Below are 6,000 nucleotides of genomic sequence, written 5' to 3' on the forward strand. Positions count from 1 at the left end.
GTTGTGGAACTGAGAGTAAAATAGGGTTTCATATGTAAAATTTGAGACAATTTTAGGTCCTGGCATCCCCCCAACCCTATTCAATTGTGTGTCCTCACACAACTGCAATTTTACTCACCTCTACAAAAAACATAACTTTTGGGTTTTTTTCCATCACTTTTGTATTTGAATATTGATCCCAGAGTTGGTACTCTGAGCCTTATTTAGATGCTTCCTGAATATTCTAGCTTGAGCCTTCATATAACCTGCATGTATTCTCCATCTCATGACCTATTCTTTTAATCTAGCCACTTTTGTAGTCAGTTCTCCATTTCTGGTCACCAACGTTGCATTATGGGATTTCAAGAGATGGTCCAGAACTTCTGATTCTTTAATTTTTTCCCTTCAACCACGAGAGTTGTTCCTTGTTAGTATTTTTTATGAAGTGGACAAGTGGAACTAAGTCCTCTTGTTGCTCCATTCCTGGTTTCGGATGCTAGAAAAAGTTTCCAAATTGGTTGTTGCATCCACCAAGTGAAAGACATTTTCTTTCTCGTCTATTGTCTTCTTCTTTGACATCCTATCAATTACCATGCCTATGTCTTCCTCATTCACAAGAACATTCTCCTCCTACTCCTAGGGTGAAGTATGACCTACTTTTGGTGACTTTGATTCCATAATAACATTAATATCTAGTAAGGCCTCTCCGACTGCTACCTTCTTATGAGAAGAAACATGCTTACTTCTAATCAACCCTCTAGTTATTTTGCAGGGTGGTTCTGACACCATAGCCTTAGATGACATGTTCTTTCATTTTTTCCCCCTTTTTTCTTCTTGTTGCTTACCCTTATGAGGTCGGTCAACTTTAGAACCAGATGTAGACCCTTTAACCTTTACTATATATCCTCCCTTAGTTTTCCTGATATTACCAAACTGATGTGCTGATAGAAAATCATCCCAAGTAAAACCTTTATTATTCAATTGTTCACAAATGAGTATCTTGACGATTCCATAATGACAAAGCTTATGTTCAATTTGAGTTACAGGGCTCTTCTGAACTCCTCTAGCCATTTTTCCAAATTATTAAGCAAGAAGTAGGGAATATTAATTAATTGACTTGACTCAAAGTGTAGCAAAATTTGAATGTGATATAAAAATGTGTAGGAGTATCACCCCTCACAGGTTAGAAACTTTTGCATAATATACAGGAGGTTCCTCCATTTTTCAACAATGCAGCTCCTTGGGACTCCATCCTTCCAATTAACATTATAATCTTCCCTGTCAAGGGACCATTTCCAAATCCCCTATTCTACTTCTTCCTTTTTAAGCCATCACTCTCCTATAGTTGGTAATGTTATGGCTTACACGATGAAGTATTCTATTAATTCAAATTTTATGTACCAATGGTAACAATTTTTCCATAAAAATCCTATGCAAGTGCCCGAGTAATAGCAGAGTTGAATCCATTAAATTTATGTAGGAAAGGAATCCATCCAGCCTCTTTCAAGATAGGAAGACTTGATTCATATTCCACAAGCCCTTCGACCTCTTTAAGTGAAAATGGTGTCATCCTCATGAGGGCCATGCTTCATGCAACACCAGTAACATAACCACAACATAGAGGAGCCACCACTCACAATTTTTCAACCACAGTCCTTTCATATCACAATATCACCAATGTTTACTGTAACTGACATACCCATTTAATTCATAGTGCAGGAATGATTTTGCCTTACATGCAATCAATTAGAACGTCATGCCATTTCGGCCTTAAGTACCTGCACCTACTTTACAACCTCGAGTCTTCATTATTTCAAACGGTAATATGCCCCACGAAGTATGGGAGTTTAGTTAGGGATGACATATTTTGGTAATATTGCCAAAAGTAGTGAGGAGGTAATGATTGCCAGAGGCATGTGGGAATACCAATCACATAGTTTGTCATCTTAAGACTTTGGGATCCGGAAAATATATGATGGGCTAAATGTGGAATCTAACCTTTATGAATACATCCTAATTCCATTAAATGCAAAACATGAATAGAAATCATTGCTTTATTAAGATATAGATTTCATATACTATAATATATTTGACACGCCAAACATTTTAGGTACCTTTAAAGGTCATTTATTTCTACTTAGTCACTTTATCTTTATTGATAATAAAGGCAGTGGCACAAATTTATTTTAATGTGCTGCAAATAATCAAATTCTTATTTTAGCCCATATCGTATAAAAGAGTTCCTGCACCGGAAACTTATGTTTGCACCAGAGAATTATTCTTGCACCAAAAGATTATTCATGCACTTAGTGTAGAAGATACCCCTTCAAAATACCACTGCTTCCAAAACATGATAACTTTAAGAATAGTGTCTCATGTTGGATCGGAAAATTAAAAAATACAGAGCTAGGAGCCATTTCCTGCCAAGATTAAATGTTTCCATGCTCTAATCTAGATTTCATAGAGTTTTTAGAAAAAGACTATCAGAACTTAGGCGTAGAGGGAATAAAGAAAAAGGGATAAGAATGTTTTAAAAAGAATGGGAGGGCATATCATTAGGGACATTTAGAAATAGAATAAAGTAATCAATAATAGGGGGAAACAAGAAAAGGGACAAGGGGAAAACTTAAGGGGATAAGAGGGAAAACATAAACGGGAACAGGAAATATTAGAAGAATGGGAAGGACATATAAATATACAAGAAATAAGGAAGAATTTATAAGAATCCAGGAAAGGGAAAAAGAAAAAAGGAAGAGTACAGGATTCTAAAATGATAATGTCTCTATCAAAAATAATGTTGTAACCTTGTGAGAACAACTGAACTGCAATGGAATTTTTGTTCTACTTGCATGTGATCTAAACATACCACCTACCCTAAACTTTGATTTTGGTTGTGTTTCAGCTGGTCCTTTTTTGCTACCACCATAAATCCATGTAGAAACATGCTTCTTCTCAAAGGTAAGTTAGTCATAAGTAGCATCCCATTTTATTAAAAGGAAAGAATTTTCCCGCTAATGACCTGGTTTTCAAGCAGATCCTTACACAATTGTGCCAACAAGCTGGTTTTCACAGTTGCTTTTTTTCTAGTTTTTTTCTTTGTTTTATTTTTATAAAAAGAGAAACTTCAAGAAATACTCACATTAAGTTGGGGATCTAATTTTCCTACCATTTTCAAATCTTCATGCTATTCAACCTTCTTGATAAATTCCTCCTTGGTGATGGACTACTGATATATCCTAAGTCGATGCCCATTTACCAAGTAGACAGTCTCGTGCTTGTCGATTGTCTTGATCTCTACAACTCCATTTTCAAAAACTCGAACCACTTCATAAGGCCCCAACCAGCAAGTGTGAAACTTCCCTTTAAATTTTTTGAATATTTTTTCAAAGATAAGTACCCAATCCTTTGGTTGGAACTTCTTTCTCTTGATCAACCTATCATGTCCCTTACTACGTTGCTACTGAAGTAGAGTAGTCTATTGGAAAACATCTCTTCTCAATTCATCTAACTCATTCAATTGCATGAGACATTGTTGTTGTGCCTCGGAGAGATCTAGAACCAGCTGAATTGCAATTTTGTAGGTCTTCATCTGAAATTAAATGAGTAGTAAAACCTATTTTCCATAAACTAGTTCGTATGGAGTGTGGCCAATACTCTTTCTCCAGGTAGTCCTATATCCCAATAAAGGCTCTGGTAACTTCTTTTCCCACTTATTTGTATTCATGTTGATTGTTTTAGTAAGGATTGTCTAAATGACCTTGTTTGTAGATTCCATCGTTGGCCTGTGGGTGGTAATGGGTTGACTTCATGTGACGAATATTATATTGTTCCATTATTCCTTTCATAAGATTGGAAGTGAACTGTGCTCCATTGTCTGAAATCCTTTCCCTAGGCACACAAAATCTCACCAAAAAAAATTCAAATAGAAAATCAATCACAAACTTTTCAAAAGCATATAAAATAGATTTTGCCTCTACCCATTTAGTAACAAAGTCAGTATAAACCAGAATATACCTTTTATTTAAATATGGAGGTGAAATAGGTTCTACAAAATCAATTGCCCATTTTTTGAAGGGCTCGGTCATCACCTAAGGACATAAAGGAATCTCATTTGCTTTCACTAGTCGACCAATTCGCTGACAACTATCACATTGGTTGACATGTCTTATGGAATCATTAAAAAGGGTTGGACAAAAGTAGCCTTCTCTAAGCACTTTATAAGTTGTCATTTTGTCAGTAAAGTGGCCCCCACAAGGCTCATCATGGGCTTCTCTAAGAATGTCAAACACATCTTTGTCTCTGATACACCTACGAATAATCAAATCAGAACCTGTGTAAAAGAGTTCACCTTGGATCCATGAATATGAATCATTGCTTTTTATAATCTTCTGCTTCTCTTTAGTATAAAGGTGAGGTGGTGTCTTTCCTTTTACAAGGTAAATTGTTATGTCTGCAAACCATGGCAAGTTAGTTGACATGGAAAATAAATGTTCATCAAGAAATGAATCATCTACATGAAAATTTTGACCAAGATTATCCAATCTAGATAAAAAATCAGCAACAACATTAGATTTCGTTGGCCTATCAATGATTGCAACATTAAATTTTTGAAGTAATAATAACCACCTAGTGACCCTACCGCTAGTTAATGGTTTATTCATCAAATATCTAATTACAGAATGATCAGTATGTACAAAAAATTCATATCCAGTAATATAATGTCTGGATTTATTTATGGCAAAAACTACAACTAAAAACTCTTTCTTTGTTACCTTATAATTGAATTCAGCAGGAGACAAATTCTTATTGGCAAAATATATGCCATGGGATGCATGATTTTCTTGCTGACCCAAAGTTTCACCAATAACAATCTTTGAGGCATTGGAGGAGATGTGAAATGGAAGGGACAAATTAGGTCCCCTCAAGACTGGTGCCTTTACTAATCTCTCCTTCAAGTCTTCAGAGGCTCGTTGGCAAGCTTTGGTCCAACAAAAATCACTATTCTTAGCCAACAATCGAAGAAGAAGGGCAATTGTCCTAGAAAAAATCTTAATGAATCTGCGATAGTAACCTGCATGACCTAGGAATCCTCTCACTTCCCTTTGTTTCTTGGTACTGGTAGGTGTATGATAACATCTAATTTAGCTATATCTACCTAGATATCTTTATTAGAGATGAGATGGCCAAGAACCACCCCTGCTTTGCACATCAATCTACATTTTTTGTCACTCAAAGCAAGGTGGACCTCTTGGCATCTAACTGGCACTTTCTTCAAATTTTGGAGTGCTCCCTGAAATGAATCACCAAATACTGCAAAGTCATATATATAAACCTCTACACATTCAAAGTCAGCAAAAATAGCCAAGACTGCCCTCTAAAAAGTAGCAAGAGCATTATAAATTCCAAAGGGAAGCACTCGGTAAGCGAATGTTCCTCAGGGACAAGTAAAGGTATTTTCCTGATCCTTGGGTGCAATTTGTATCTGGTTGTAACCGCTGAAACCATCCAAAAATGAGAAGCATTTTTTACCCGCAAGAGTATCTAGTACTTGATCGATGAAGGAAATGGGAAACTAATCCTTGAGAGTGGCTTTATTTAATTCTTGATAACCAATGCAAATTCACCACCTCCCATATTTTTTTGGGACTACTACCAATGGAGAGGCTATCATATATAGGATAGATAAAGCCTACATCCAAGAGTCTCCAAAGTTATTCTTTAAAAACATCTTGAAGTGTGTGGTTCATTCGCCTTTGGGGTCATCAAATAGGTCGGGCACCCTACTGAATATAAATATGATGGGTACAAGTTTCGGGAGGGATGCCTTCCATGTCCTTATAACTCCATGCAAAGCCTCAAGATGGCCTCGAAGCAATCTCACAAGTTGTTCTTGCTAGGATGGGTCCAGGTCTTTACTAATGTATAAATATTTTCCTGGACTTACCTCAACAAGAGTAGTGTTAGGCTAGAAAATATCTGTGGTGGCTACCAAACTCTGTAGTGATGACGAGGATTGTGGAT

The sequence above is a fragment of the Pinus tabuliformis genome, chromosome 5_2, assembly GCF_031772625.1.
Source record: "Pinus tabuliformis cultivar Carrire ecotype Pingquan chromosome 5_2, CPIR1, whole genome shotgun sequence".
NCBI classification, from domain to species: domain Eukaryota; kingdom Viridiplantae; phylum Streptophyta; class Pinopsida; order Pinales; family Pinaceae; genus Pinus; species Pinus tabuliformis.